Source organism: Lissotriton vulgaris, chromosome 8 (assembly GCF_964263255.1).
Source record: "Lissotriton vulgaris chromosome 8, aLisVul1.2, whole genome shotgun sequence".
Taxonomy (NCBI): Eukaryota; Metazoa; Chordata; class Amphibia; order Caudata; family Salamandridae; genus Lissotriton; species Lissotriton vulgaris.
In genome coordinates this window covers 251139562-251155379 of record NC_141696.1, presented here as the reverse complement: position 1 = coordinate 251155379, position 15818 = coordinate 251139562, and the positions used below count along the sequence as shown (strand labels likewise).

Genomic DNA, 15818 nt, shown 5'->3' with positions numbered 1-15818 from the left:
ATCGGGTGCGCGCGATAGGGAGATAACCAGCTGCGTGTCATCGGCATACGACACCAAGCTGAGGCCGTGACTCTCTACTAAGGTGGCAATTGGAGCGACATAAAGATTAAAGAGTGTTGGACTCAGGGACGAGCCCTGCGGCACCCCCTGGTCCAAAGGAATTCGCTCCGAGTAGTGGTCACCCTGCCTCACTTGGAAACCCCGGCCAGTGAGAAATGAATAAATCCATTTCAACGCTGCCCCTTTCACCCCGACCTTGTCCAGACACTGTAGCAGGATGGAATGTGCCACAGTGTCGAACGCGGCGCTAAGATCTAGTAAAATTAGCGCCATTGTTTGTCCCTCGTCAGCACCCTGCCGGAGGGCTTCAGTAGCCCTCAGAAGGGCGGACTCCGTCGAATGACGGGGCCGGAATCCAAATTGGGTAGGATGAAGATGGTTGCCTTCCTCTACATATGTCATTAGCTGTTTGTTTGCCACCTTCTCCGCTACCTTGGAGAGATAGGGCAGCAGGGAGATGGGGCGCAAATTGTCCAAATTCTCAAAGCTAATGTTAGGCTTCTTGCGGAGGGGAAGCACCACAGCCTACCACACTACCACACTCCATTCCAATCAGTCACAATATTCCCCACTCAACTTCAGTGTATTCCACTCCAATCTACCCCACTGTACTCCAGTCTACCCCACTCCATTCTAATCTACCAAACTCCATTCCGATCTAGCCCACTGCACTCCAATCTACTCCATTTCAATCTACCCCACACCAATTTACCCCCTCTAACCTCAATTGATCTACACCCCACCCCCAATCTACCCCAGTCTGCCCCACTCCACTCCAATATACCCTACCCACTCCAATCCACCCCAGTCTACACTGCTCAAACACCCTCAACCCACCCTACCCCACTCAAGTGTAGTCAACTGCAATCTATCCCGCTCCTCTCCAATGTACCCCACTCCACTAGATTGTACCCCAATCCAATCTACCCCACTCCACCCCAATCGACTCGACTCCACACCATTTCACTCTACCCCAATCTACACCACTCCAGTCTACCCTAATCTACATCACTCCACTCTACCCCAATTTAAACCAATACACTCTACCCCATTCTACACCACTGCACACCAATCTACATCACTCCACTCTACCCCACTCTACTCTACACCACTCCCCCTAAATCGACCCCCAATTGCACCCCAATCCACCCCACTGCAACCAACCTCACTCTACCCCAGTCTGCCACTCCCCAATCTACCACTTCCCAATCGACCCGTCTCCACTCCAACTCACCCATCTGCTTCACTTCAGTCTATCCCGTGATACCCCACTCCTCTCCACTCTACCCCCTGACCCCAATGTGTCCCACTCCAGTGTACCCCTCCCCAATCTACCCCACTCTAATCAGCCCCATTCCACTCTACCCACTCTGCTCTACTCCAGTTTACTTCAATCCAATCTACCCCACTCACTCCACTCTACCCCATCCATTCTACCTCACACCACTCCAATCTTCTCCACTCCACTCAACTCTACTTCACTCCAGCCTACTGCATTTCAATCTACCCCACTCCACTCCAGTCTTTCCCACACCAATCTATATCCACTCCTCCCCAATAGACCCCAGTCTGCCTCACACCACTCCAATCTACCCTACCCACTCCAATCACCCCACCCCAGTCTAACCAACTCAAACAACCCCACCTTGCTCTACCCTACTCCTGTCTACCCCACTCTACCCCTCTCCGCTCTGATCTACTCCATTCTACTCCAATCTACCCCAATCCACTCCAGTCTTCTCCACTCCACTCAAATTTACCCTACTCCAGCCTACACCACTACACTCCAATCACTCCAATCTACACCAGTCTGACCCACCTAACTTTACCCCACTCCAATCTACCCCACTCCACTTTGCCACACTCCACTCCAGCCTACCCCACTGCCCTTCAATCCACCCCAATCTTCCTAAGTCCACTCCGGTCTATCCCACTCCACCACAGTCTATCCCACTCCACCCCAATCTATAAAACTCCCATCTGCTCCACTCCACTCCACCCCACTCCACTGTACTCCAATCTACTCCACTCCACACCAGTCTACCACAATCTGTCCCACTCCAGTCTACCCCACTCCACTCTACTCCAATCTACCCTCTTCAGTATCTGACTCCATCCAGTCTACCCCACCCCACTCCACTCCAAACTACCCAACTTCCCTGCAGTCTACCCCAATCCTCCCCAGTGCACCCCAATCTGTCCCAATCCAATCTACCCCTCTCCACTCCTATTGATTCTACCTCCGTGCACCCCACTCCACTAGAATCTACCCCATTCCACTCAACTCCCCACTTCAATCTCCACTTCACTCCAGACTTCCCCATCTTACTCCACTAGAATCTACCCCACTGCAATTCACCCAGTTTAGCCACTCCACTTTAGTCTACCCAACTCCAATTCACCCCAATTTCCCCCACTCAATCTGCCACACTCCACTCAACCCCACTCCACTCTAATCTATCCAGTCCACTCAAATCTACCCCAATCTATCCCACTCCACTCCACTCTACCAACTGCAGTCTACCCTACCCCACTGTATTCTAGCCCACCTCAATCTACCCCACTCTAGTCTTCCCAACCACACTCGACTAGAATCAATATCAAAACACAAATAACAAAAGTGGTATGCCTCCAAAAACACTCGGAAACATAGAATGTTTGAAGGACGGTATCACTTAAAAACTTGTTTGAAATGTACACACCCGCGGTGTTGGAACCATTGAATATGTAATGCACAAGTTCACCAAAATGCTGGGCAGATTTGTGCATAGTAGTGATAGAATTGCTGCGGACGAGCTTGCTACTTGAAGTTCAAGGGTTTTACAGGCAGACGTAAGCACTGTTACAATAGTCACGTCGACTTTACCTTTGACACAACAAGAGTAGGACGCGTTGGGAGAAAGGGGAATACGGCTGCCCTCCAGGTTTCTGCTGTAGGTTGGGACGTATCATGGTTCCAAGCCTTGTTTGATTCTACCCCAAGTGGAGCATATCTTACGTAGGTTTTAAGGTAAAGTCGACGTGACTATAGTAACAGTAAATAAATAGCCGGCCTCTGCACTAGTTATATGTAGGTGGTGAGGCATTGGGCAAGGTACGTCATCCACAGCGTTTGAATTGATCCCGTATACGTACCTTAAACAAAGTGGAGCATTCAAAGATCACTCTAAACGGGAGTTTAGTACAAAGGATTATGGTATAATTACAAGCCAATCAATATATTGGGCAAGTGGATTCTTATATCGTCAAGGTTATATTAAAGAAAAGGCTATATTAACGAAAAGGCTATCAGGATTCGGATTTATTTACCTTTTGCGTATCTGATTTGGTTTACTTTCGCTTCGTTTTATGCCTTGACAGAGTCTATAGGAAGACGAAACACATGTTGGCAGTTTTGTCTGAATGTAACATCAAAAAAAGAAAAAAGAAAAAGACTTACATCATTTGGAGATACATTCTTTGATGTGGACTCTGCTTTATTAGTAGACCTTATTTCTTTGGATTGGTTTATTTGTTTTAAAGAAATTAGCAGGTAAAATATTGATTCTACAAATCTAAGGCAGCTACTTTGGCCATATTTACAACTAGTAGGGTGCGCTGAAAATCTCTTTCTATTTTGTCATTAGTTTGTGTATACATCCTTGTGGGTGTATCAAGGTCATTTTTGGGTAGTAGGTGCCAGAAAGACTGAACAAGCACCCCGACAACAGTAGAAATTCTTATTTTGTAAAACAAATTGTTTCACACTGATAACTGTGCACTAGATGTTGATCTGTAGATGTGCGATTCCATCTCTGTAAAAAGGTATCACTACTACCTTCATTCTTGTTAACAAAACATTTACATCCGTTTCTACTAAAGAACACCGCCGGTTCTCCACTCACACATTTGTAATCAAAGGGCAATGACCACAGTTTGTGGACAAAACTCTCCCCTGAAGAATCATGTCTGCCGACTGGGAAATCCTTCTAGCAAGATGTGAAATGAAAAGTTGAAATTGGTAATGAGATCACCCTGTGAATTAACCATACTGCAGACGGTGTCTCGGTTAATGTGAAAGGCAACTTTTTAAACTTCTCGATGTTTAACACTGTATATGTCCTGTCTTTGTTGTCCAGTATTTCAATGGCATGCGATGAAACTTTAAAACTTGTAGTGTTCAGCTCAACTGCATAATCAACCTAAGCTGACTCTGCCCATTTTATAGACATGTTATTTTGTATAATGTAATTTGCAGAGGATACAATTTTAGTCAAACTATAAATACAAGTTGACAACGTATTCATGACATTATCAACGACAGCAAGTGCTTTCTCTTAAATTAGCTTGATCTATTTGCCTTAAACGTGCAGCAGCTTTCATTTGTGATAGTTACCAAATGTCATTGTAGGCAGTGTAAATGAACCTCTTAGAACGTGGAGACCTAGGACCCAACAAGAAATCTTGTAAATGCTTATTATCCAAAAGGAGAGATTGATGTTCTTTTTCTGCAGGCAAAGTGGAATGTTGCAACCATTGCTGGCATATCTTTCATATGGAATAGGTAGTAAGAGTGTTGAGACTGAATGTAACAAGGGTCCGGTCTGGTAGCTTAAAAACCAAGTGTAGAGTTTAAAAAAGTGCATGACAACCTTTGTGTCCACTGGCCACAATAACCATCATTAGAACCTGAAAGTGTAGCATTTTATGTACCATACTATTGAACTGTTCCTCAGTGCAATTTACCAAATGTTGCCAATGATCAAAACAGGCAATAGAGGTTATGCAGGGCAAATTCATTTCTTTAATTGTGGCTAGACCCAAGCAAGTAGTCTCCTGTACTGTTTTATTTAAGACAAACATCTGTTTTGGAATCAAACCAAACAGGCTCTAAATAAAGTGTCTGTGTCATGTACTTGCCAGTGTTTTGTTCCCCAAACTAATTTTAAATCCATAGTGTCTTTCCAATTGTCATAGCCTTTTATGGCCATTTCGGAAATGAATGCATCTGAATTAATCAATTTAGTTTGGGTCCGCATATTTTTCTTTGCTTGTGAAGGGTTAAGTTTATTATGAAAGGAAACAGGGTCTAAAAAATGATGACCAGAAAAATATGCAAACTTGTTCATATATGTTTTGGAGCTGCCTACTGGAAGATTCAAGCAATGTTCTCATTGTTGTGAAAAATTGAAAACTGTATGTGGAACACTTGCTCCATGTAAATTATATGTGCATGATAATGATAAAAAAACCTCTCCATAATTTGCAGAGTTATGGTACACAACCTCACTTTCCAATACAGTTTAATATTCCATGTCTGAGAGCATTGTGGTAATTTATCTCAAACATTTCCATCAAGCACTGGAAAAACAGAAATGTTCACAATGGACAGGTCTATTTACACTTTAGGCTTTGCTTGGGCTGATCCCTGAAAAGCTCTGCCCTTCCGCGTGTCCTGGGCCCCCAGATCATCCAACCAGTCCTCTGCCTCTGCTGCTGACAGAAAAAACAATCCTCTTCCGTTGTGTTCAATTCTCAGCTTAGTAGGGAACAAAAGGCTGTATTTGAATCCATTGTCCCGCAATCTGCTTTTAACCACTAGGAATGTTGGTGGTTAGTCTTGCACACGTTGCGTGTAGTCCGGGAAAAGGGCAGTCCGGTGCCCCTCTTAGGTAGGCGCATCTCTCGGTCTGGTGGCCTGTGATATCATGTCTCTATCTCGAAAGTTGAAGAAGCGTGCAATTATAGATCGCAGGAATGCACCAGGTTGCGGAGGAGGGACTAGAGCCCTGTGTGCACTCTCTATATTAAAAAACGTTGACAGTCTTTTAGCAGTCATGGATTGAACTATGCAATCCTCTAGGAACAATTCCTCTGAGGGTCCCTCTGCTCTCTCCGAAAACCCCACAAGATTATTCCTCCTTGATCTCACCTACTGATCTTCGGCCCAGTCATTTAGAGTAAACACCCGCTTTGAGAAGTCTAAAACTGTCTCTTTCAGTTTCTTCACTTCCATCTGAAGGGCCTCGATAGTTTGTTCATTTGAAGTGACCCTACCAGTCACTTTCCGTAGGTCACATCTAAATAAATTGACGTCATGGCCACTGTGTCAATTTTGTTAACCATGTCATGTTTCGGTTGCTCCAGTGGGCATGGTTGCTCATAGTTTGAGATTGTGTTGGCTTGTACTTAATTGCCTTGCCCCTTCACCATGATGGAGCTCCGGTTATCTTACCGGCCCAACTCCAGACGAGGGAAACGTGCCCCCCCCTCCTCCTCTAAATTCGGCCCCCCTATGCCTTTCTGCGGTTCACCTAGCTCCATTGGCCCCCTGACAGTTCCCACGTTACAACTTTAGAGCTTAGTTCTTCCTTCTGAGTTATTTAGTGTACACAGTACTTGCACTGGCACAGGGTGTCCTTTGTAGGGCAAGAATTCCGTGTCTCAGTTCAGTAAGTACAATATGGAGTTCTTAGACTTTCTTTACAGGGGATGCCCATCTGGGTCTCACTCTGTCTGCCCCTATCGGGACCTTCCTTTGTGTACGGCTTTAATTAAATATCTTCCTGTTAGAACCGGCTGTCTCTAGTTGGCAGAGGTATACACTTCTGACAAATAGGGACACTCCTTTTCTAGTCAGGGCAAGGGGATCACCCTTCGATAACCCCTGCTCACCCCCTTGGTAGCTTGGCAGAGCAGAACAGGCTTATCTCAGAGGCTGTGTGTTAAGCAATTATGACCACATACAGTGATAAAGTGAATACACTACAAATGGACACGACACAGTAGTATTATAAAAATAAGTATTTTTATATAAGACTTAGCACAAGACCAAATAACGGCAAAACTGTACACAATCGAAATAAATACGTTCGGGAAGGAAAAAGGATAGTTCAAAGGTAGTTTCTTCTTTAGCACAAAAGTCTTTTAGTATCAAGCAAATCTTCTTCTTGGAAACACAGTTCTTAGCAACAGGGTAACTCACACGGGAGCTACACAACGTCGAGGCAAAGTTAATCCACAGGTATGGCGTCGACCGCGAGGAGCGCTACGTCGGGCCTGGAGTCACACGGACCCCCAACAACACAGTACCTTAGGAAAATGAAGCACACGATGATCAGCGGCGTCGAGCAATCCGGCGTCGTGTCTCGGTGTCGATCAGGCCTCAGCAGGCGTTGTCGATGATGCAGTTGCACAGAGTGAGCAGCGCTCACGGCGTCGAAGGGCACACGGTTGATGCGATCAGCAGCGGGGCAGACACGAGGTCCTCTGGAGTTAGAGCCGTACTCCTACTCACTGGCGTTGCTGCTGGCGTCGGTTGGGCCCAGCATCCGATCGTCGTGGTTGCTGGTTCTTTCAGAGGTGCTGGATTCACACTTCCAGCGGATAGCACTTTTTAGCAGGTGAAGTCCTTTAGCCCTGTGACTTCAGCAGGAGACTGGCACTCTTCCAGTCCTTGGAGATTTTCTTAGCAAGCGTGAGAGTACACACAAAGTTCCTCTCTCCTGGTTCCTTGGCAAAAATAAAGAAGCACTGCAGGATTCCCCCAACAACAGCACACTGGCAGAAGGGGTAGGCAGTCCTTTAGATCAGCAGGCTTCTTGTCCTTGGTTACAGGGTTCCTTGTCAGAAGTGATCTGATTTCCTAGTTCAGGGGTCCTTCTCTTATACCCCTTTTCGTCTTTGATCCCTTTGTCTATGCCGGGGGTTTCCCAACACCCTGGGTCTGCGGTGGGTGGAGCTAGGCAGTCGCACCTGGCCTATTCATTGAGCCGGGCCGGGTCCTCAGACGCCCCGCAGGAGGTGGAGCCAGCATTGATACTGGCAGGAGCAGAGCTATCGCCCTCCTGGCAGGAGGTGGGGCCAGGATCGTCCATGGCAGGCACAGAGCCATCAGTCGCTTGGCAGGAGGTGGAGCCAGCATTGTATCAGGCAAGGCAGGCTATCAGCAGCTACTCTCCCCCTACTCTCAACGTAAATGTCCCACTCATCCCACACTGACTCATCCAGACCTCTTGGAGCCACCCAGCTCCTGTCACACACACGTAAGACCAGCAGAGACCAGATATGGTTAGACAAGAAAATAGACACTTTCTAAAAGTGCTATTTTCGAACCCAGAGTCCAAAAACCATCCACACCAACGGATGCGTAATTAAACCCCGAGTTCAGGGATACCAAACTCGACATTGCACCATGCTCCCCGAGCCAGCTAGGATTATAGCGTTAATAATCCCGGCGGCCCATTCTATCCAACGGAGAGCAGGCTACCTCGCAATAGTGAAGCCCTGTGATGGCGGCACTTCACTATCAGGACATGCCAACTTGGTCAGGCTTGTCCTACCTTACACTTACAATGCACCCTGCCCATGGGCCTACCATAGGGGTGACTCACATGAAGTTAAGGGAAGGTTGGAGGGGCTGGCAGGTAGGTATACCTGCGCAGCCGACGTGACAGTGCAAGACTGCACGTGGGTCTCGCAATGACCGACCCGTAGACATTCTTTTACAAGGCCGCTCTTGTGGGTGGCACAACACGTGCTGCAAGCCCACGAGCGGCATTTGTATTTACAAGCCCCGGCACTCCTGGTGCACTAGACTAGGGACTGACAGTAAACCAAATAAGCCAAACATGGATACAATAGACACATCATTTTAACATAGGGAGCACTTGCGCTATGGCACTGATCAGCAGTGACACGGCGCCCAAAGCATATACCAGCAAAACATCGTAAAACAGTAGAGGCCAACAGAAAAATGGAGGAGAGACTCAAGCCAATGATGTCAGGTCTAACACGTGTCCCCTCCAGCTGAAATGTGGGGAGAACTACCCTTAACCTAGGGAGTCCTCATCACTAAGGCGGAAAAATCTGGACAGACCATCAGCATTGGCGTGATCTGTACCAGGGCGGTGTTCCACCGTAAAGTCCATCCCCTGTAGAGCAATGGACCACCTCAACAGTTTTGGATTCTCACCCCTCATTTGCATCAACCATCTGAGGGGCCTGTGGTCTGTCTGAACCCGGAAGTGAGTCCCAAACAGGTAGGGTCTTAGCTTCTTCAGCGCCCAGACCACAGCAAATGCTTCTCTCTCTATCGCACTCCACCTCGTTTCCCTGGGAAGTAACCTCCTACTGATGAAGGCTACAGGCAAGTCTCGGCCCTCTTCATTCACCTGAGCTAGAACAGCCCCCACGCCATGCTCTGAAGCGTCCGTCTGAACAATGAATTCTTTTGAAAAGTCGGGTGCCTGGAGTATAGTAAAGGCCGTTTGACAGGCATCAGTCCAGATCACGTTTCGTGGCTGCTTCCTGGAAGTCAGCGAAGTCAAGGGGTGCACAATGTTACCGTAATCCTTGACAAACCTCCTGTAATAACCCGTGAGTCCTAAGAAGGTTCTCACCTGTGTTTGGGTTTTGGGCGGTGCCCAAGCCAGGATGGTATCAATCTTGGGTTGTAGGGGGGCCACCTTGCCGCTCCCTACTTGGTGCCCCAAGTACACCACAGAACCCTGCCCAATCTGGCACTTACTGGCTTTGATTGTGAGGCCTGCTCCGCGCAGGGCCAACAACACTTCCTGGAGGTGGCGCAAGTGTTCCTCCCAGCTGGCGCTGAACACTGCGATGTCGTCCAGGTAGGCGGCGCTGAATTCCTCCAGTCCAGCCAAGACCTGGTTGACCAACCTCTGGAAGGTGGCAGGGGCATTCTTCATCCCAAAGGGCATCACCCGGAACTGGTATAGCCCATCTGGTGTGGAGAATGCCGACCTCTCTTTTGCCCCATCAGTCAAGGCGATCTGCCAGTACCCAGACGTTAAGTCAAACGTACTAAGGTACCGGGCAGCCCCCAACCGATCGATGAGCTCATCAGCTCTGGGGATGGAGTGCGCGTCAGTCTTCGTGACCGAATTGAGTCCTCGGTAATCCACGCAGAACCGGAGTTCTGGTGAAGCACCAGGCGCTGCAGCCTTCGGGACCAAGACCACGACCACTGGGCTGGCCCAAGGACTGCTAGAGGACTCAATCACCCCTAACGCGAACATTTTGGAGACCTCCTCCTTAATGTACGCTCTGACCTTGTCAGTCACCCTGTAAGCCTTGTGCTTCACAGGAGGGCTGTCTCCGGTGTCAACGTCATGGACACACCAATGCGTGACACCCGGAACCAAGGAAAACAGATCCGGGAATCGTCCCAACAGGTGGCGACAATCCTGTTTCTGCTCAAGGGTCAGTGTGTCAGAGAGGACCACACCATCCACTGACCCGTCTTGCTCTTTAGCATACAGGAGGTCAGGAAGAGGCTCACTCTCCTCCTCCATTCCATCATCTGTAGCTAGGAGCATGCCCACTTCGGACCTTTCTAAGTGGGGCTTCAAACGGTTGACATGCAGGACCCGCAAGGGGTTCCTGGGAGATTTCAAGTCCACCAAATAGGTGATATCGCTCTTCTTCTCCACAACCTTAAACGGTCCAGTCCACCTGTCCTTGAGCGCACAAGGTTCCACAGGGGACATGACCCACACTTCCTGACCAGGCTGAAGCTCTACCAGAGTGGCATTCCGGTCGTACCATCGCTTCATCTCCTCCTGGCTGGCCTCCAGATTTGCCTGAGCAAGTTCTCTGAAGCGCCGAGTCTGGTTCCGAAAGGCCAGCATGTAGCTGTATACATCCTGGGGAGGTTTCCTGGGAGATTGCTCCCAGCCTTCCTTGACCAGACTCAAAGGCCCTCTTACCGGGTGACCGTATAAGAGCTCAAAGGGGCTGAACCCTAGAGCCTTCTGCGGTACCTCACGGTAAGCAAACAACAGGCATGGCAAGAGGACGTCCCATTTCCGCCTCATTGGTTCTTCAAGACCCATAATCATGCCTTTCAGGGTCCGGTTGAATCTCTCAACCAGCCCATTTCCTTGAGGGTGGTAAGGAGTGGTGAACTTGTAGGTTACCCCACACTCCTTCCACAGAGACTTCATATAGTTCGAAATGAAGTTGGTGCCTCGGTCGGACACCACCTCTCTGGGGAACCCCATCCGGGAAAAAACACCCATCAGTGCCCGTCCCACCACGGGGGCCGTCACTGTCCTGAGAGGGATGGCTTCCGGGTACCTTGTGGCATGGTCCACCAAGACCAGGATGAACCTGTTGCCCAGGGCTGTCTTGGGGTCCAGGGGCCCAACAATGTCAATACCCACCCGGTCAAAGGGGGTGCTGACTACCGGAAAAGGTTGGAGGGGAGCCTTCTGCTTCCTTCCGCTTTTCCCACTTGCCTGGCAAGTGCGACAAGTCTTGCAATGGATGTCTACATCCCTACGCATCTGAGGCCAATAAAAATGGGTGACAAGCCTGTCATAGGTCTTGTCCTGCCCCAGATGTCCAGCTAACGGTACGTCATGAGCCAAACCCAGTAGGAAGGCTCTGAAGCGCTGGGGTACCACCAGCACACGGGCTGACCCAGGCTCAGCAGCCTTAGGCTCGCTATACAGGAGGTCGTTCTCCCAGTACACAAAATGTGACCCTGACTGATCACCTGCGGATTGGGCTGAGGCCTGCTGCCTCATGCCCACAAGAGAAGGGCACACTTTCTGTTCCGCACAGAATTCCTCCCTGGAGGGACCACCATCCTGCTGCCAGTGGGTCAGCTCGGGCAGATCTCCCAGTTCGGCAATTTGTTCCCCTGTGGGCTCCAGGGCATCCCCCTCAGGGTCTACCTCCTTCTGGACCACGGGAACTACTGGGGCCGGTTTCCCGCGCCTCCTGCCTCTTCTCTTCACAGCTGGGTCCTGGGCCGTACTTTCAGGCTCCGGGACCCCATCAACACCCTTACTTGCTGTCATGGATCGAGTGGTTGCACACACCCACTCTGGTACACCCAACATTTTCAAGTGCGCCGCTCGCTCCACCTTAGCCCAAGGGGAGTCTTCCAAATCATTGCCCAGGAGACAGTCGACAGGCATGGCGGGCCTCACAGCAACCTGAAGAGTACCTGAAACTCCCCCCCATTCAAAGGAAACCTGAGCCACCTCACACTCTTTCTGGGAGTTATCGGCAGCTATCACGGGGTAGAATGCGTGGGGAACCACCTGCTCTCTGGACACCAAGTGACACTTGACAGCTGTCACACTCGCTCCGGTGTCTCTGAGAGCTTCCACTCTATGGCCATTAATGGTCACCCACTGCCTATATTTACTAGTGTTACTAGGCAGAGGGGGTGGAGGGACCATTTGCATATCTCCTAGCGAGACCAGGGACATTTCTGCGGGACCCCTCCCACCATGGACAACCATCTCCTCCCCTCCCAAGGCTACACTTGCCAACTGACGAGGGGGTGCACGCGGCGGTGCATTCGAATCCTTCTTGGGACACTGGGGGTCATAAAACCGGTGTCCCACCTGCCCACAACCGTAGCAGGTTAGGGGGCCCCTATGAACAGGTTTACCCGTCGGGGCCCCTGGCTTCTTCTCAGGGGGAGGCTGGGAACCTTTCCCTTGGTTACCTTGGGGATTACTTTGGGGCCCTTTCTGAGACTCCTTCTGTTTACCCTTGTCCCCCCCACTCTTCTGCTGGGGACCCTGCCCACCTTTGGCTGAGTCTCCCACTGGACCCTTGTGGACCCTGGTACTGACCCAGCGGTCCGCCTCCTCAGCAAGTTTTCTAGGGTTAGATATCTTGCTATCAATCAGGTGCTGGCGCAGCTCTGGAAAACAGTTATTAGACAAGTGCTCCCACGCAAACAAATCATAAAGAGCTTCATAACTTTCCACTTTGCTGCCATTTACCCAACCATCCATGGCTCTGCAAAAATAAGACACATATTCAACCCACGTCGTACCAGGCAACTTCTTACATTCTCTAAAAGCTTGTCTGTACTGCTCGGGGGTTAAACCATATCGCAACATCAAAGCATCTTTCATATGAGCATACGACATCCTATCTGCAACCGGCATGTCTAACAGGGTATCTCTTCCCTCATTCACAAAGCGACCCCACAACCCCGCTCCCCAATTCTTCTCAGGGACCTGGTGGGCCAACAATGCTAACTCATATGCTTTAAACCATTGACCAATATCTTCATTCTTATTGTAATCTTTGATCACATCTTTCGGGAAGTAAAACTTACTTTCTGCAGGCTCGGATGGAATGCTGCCACCAGAGGGATTCAACTCTAACTTTTTAGCTTGGATATCCAGTTCCCTCAACCTGGCTTCACGCTCCAAAGCTAACTTCTCTCGTTCAAACTCCAACTTTTTGATCTCTAAATCAGCTTCCCTTCTACCTCTTGCATTTTCTAACTCCAACTGCCCATTTATTTTTAGCCTTGCCATCTTCCATGTTGTAAGCTCGCTCTTTCGCCCTTTCTTCTCTTTCTTCAGGGGAAAGACCTTTGGAGGAAACACTGCTTCCGGGAGAGGGCACAGGTCCATTCAATGGCACCTCCTCATCCCCTTCCTCTGTGGGTACCACCACCACATCAGAGGGATTTCTGGATTCCCACCAGGCCTGTAATGCTTTATAAAAATCATCTTTTCTCGAGAGGCCGGTGGTAGGAACTTCAAACTGGTTGCAAAAGTGTTTCAGCTCATCTTTCTTGTATCTCTTTAGCTTACTCCTCTCGAACTCTTCAACAACAACGATAGCAGGGGCAGTGACTCCGTTGTCACTCATGATGAAACTGGCAGTGTTCAGAAAATCAAGTTTCAGGAAAGCAGAGAACAAAAATAGGATCCTTCCGAATTAGATTGTGACTGCGTTATGGTCTGCTTTCACTACGTAGCGCACACTAATCACTGTACATGGGTCATAAATGCAAGGTCCAAATCCTCACCGCTGCATCCAATGTTAGAACCGGCTGTCTCTAGTTGGCAGAGGTATACACTTCTGACAAATAGGGACACTCCTTTTCTAGTCAGGGCAAGGGGATCACCCTTCGATAACCCCTGCTCACCCCCTTGGTAGCTTGGCAGAGCAGAACAGGCTTATCTCAGAGGCTGTGTGTTAAGCAATTATGACCACATACAGTGATAAAGTGAATACACTACAAATGGACACGACACAGTAGTATTATAAAAATAAGTATTTTTATATAAGACTTAGCACAAGACCAAATAACGGCAAAACTGTACACAATCGAAATAAATACGTTCGGGAAGGAAAAAGGATAGTTCAAAGGTAGTTTCTTCTTTAGCACAAAAGTCTTTTAGTATCAAGCAAATCTTCTTCTTGGAAACACAGTTCTTAGCAACAGGGTAACTCACACGGGAGCTACACAACGTCGAGGCAAAGTTAATCTACAGGTATGGCGTCGACCGCGAGGAGCGCTACGTTGGGCCTGGAGTCACACGGACCCCCAACAACACAGTACCTTAATAAAATGAAGCACACGATGATCAGCGGCGTCGAGCAATCCGGCGTCGTGTCTTGGTGTTGATCAGGCCTCAGCAGGCGTTGTCGATGATGCAGTTGCACAGAGTGAGCAGCGCTCACGGCGTCGAAGGGCACACGGTTGATGCGATCAGCAGCGGGGCAGACACGAGGTCCTCTGGAGTTAGAGCCGTACTCCTACTCACTGGCGTTGCTGCTGGCGTCGGTTGGGCCCAGCGTCCGATCGTCGTGGTTGCTGGTTCTTTCAGAGGTGCTGGATTCACACTTCCAGCGGATAGCACTTTTTAGCAGGTGAAGTCCTTTAGCCCTGTGACTTCAGCAGGAGACTGGCACTCTTCCAGTCCTTGGAGATTTTCTTAGCAAGCGTGAGAGTACACACAAAGTTCCTCTCTCCTGGTTCCTTGGCAAAAATAAAGAAGCACTGCAGGATTCCCCCAACAACAGCACACTGGCAGAAGGGGTAGGCAGTCCTTTAGATCAGCAGGCTTCTTGTCCTTGGTTACAGGGTTCCTTGTCAGAAGTGATCTGATTTCCTAGTTCAGGGGTCCTTCTCTTATACCCCTTTTCGTCTTTGATCCCTTTGTCTATGCCGGGGGTTTCCCAACACCCTGGGTCTGCGGTTGGTGGAGCTAGGCAGTCGCACCTGGCCTATTCATTGAGCCGGGCCGGGTCCTCAGACGCCCCGCAGGAGGTGGAGCCAGCATTGATACTGGCAGGAGCAGAGCTATCGCCCTCCTGGCAGGAGGTAGGGCCAGGATCGTCCATGGCAGGCACAGAGCCATCAGTCGCTTGGCAGGAGGTGGAGCCAGCATTGTATCAGGCAAGGCAGGCTATCAGCAGCTACTCTCCCCCTACTCTCAACGTAAATGTCCCACTCATCCCACACTGACTCATCCAGACCTCTTGGAGCCACCCAGCTCCTGTCACACACACGTAAGACCAGCAGAGACCAGATATGGTTAGACAAGAAAATAGACACTTTCTAAAAGTGCTATTTTCGAACCCAGAGTCCAAAAACCATCCACACCAACGGATGCGTAATTAAACCCCGAGTTCAGGGATACCAAACTCGACATTGCACCATGCTCCCCGAGCCAGCTAGGATTATAGCGTTAATAATCCCGGCGGCCCATTCTATCCAACGGAGAGCAGGCTACCTCGCAATAGTGAAGCCCTGTGATGGCGGCACTTCACTATCAGGACATGCCAACTTGGTCAGGCTTGTCCTACCTTACACTTACAATGCACCCTGCCCATGGGCCTACCATAGGGGTGACTCACATGAAGTTAAGGGAAGGTTGGAGGGGCTGGCAGGTAGGTATACCTGCGCAGCCGACGTGACAGTGCAAGACTGCACGTGGGTCTCGCAATGACCGACCCGTAGACATTCTTTTACAAGGCCGCTC

General features: G+C 49.4%; 1 protein-coding gene across 2 annotated transcripts in view; it reads left to right on the top strand.

Annotated features, from left to right (window-relative positions):
• JAM2 (junctional adhesion molecule 2) overlaps positions 1-15818 on the top strand; it is a 326071-nt gene that overhangs the window by 49474 nt on the left and 260779 nt on the right. The gene's annotated exons all lie outside the window — the stretch shown is intronic.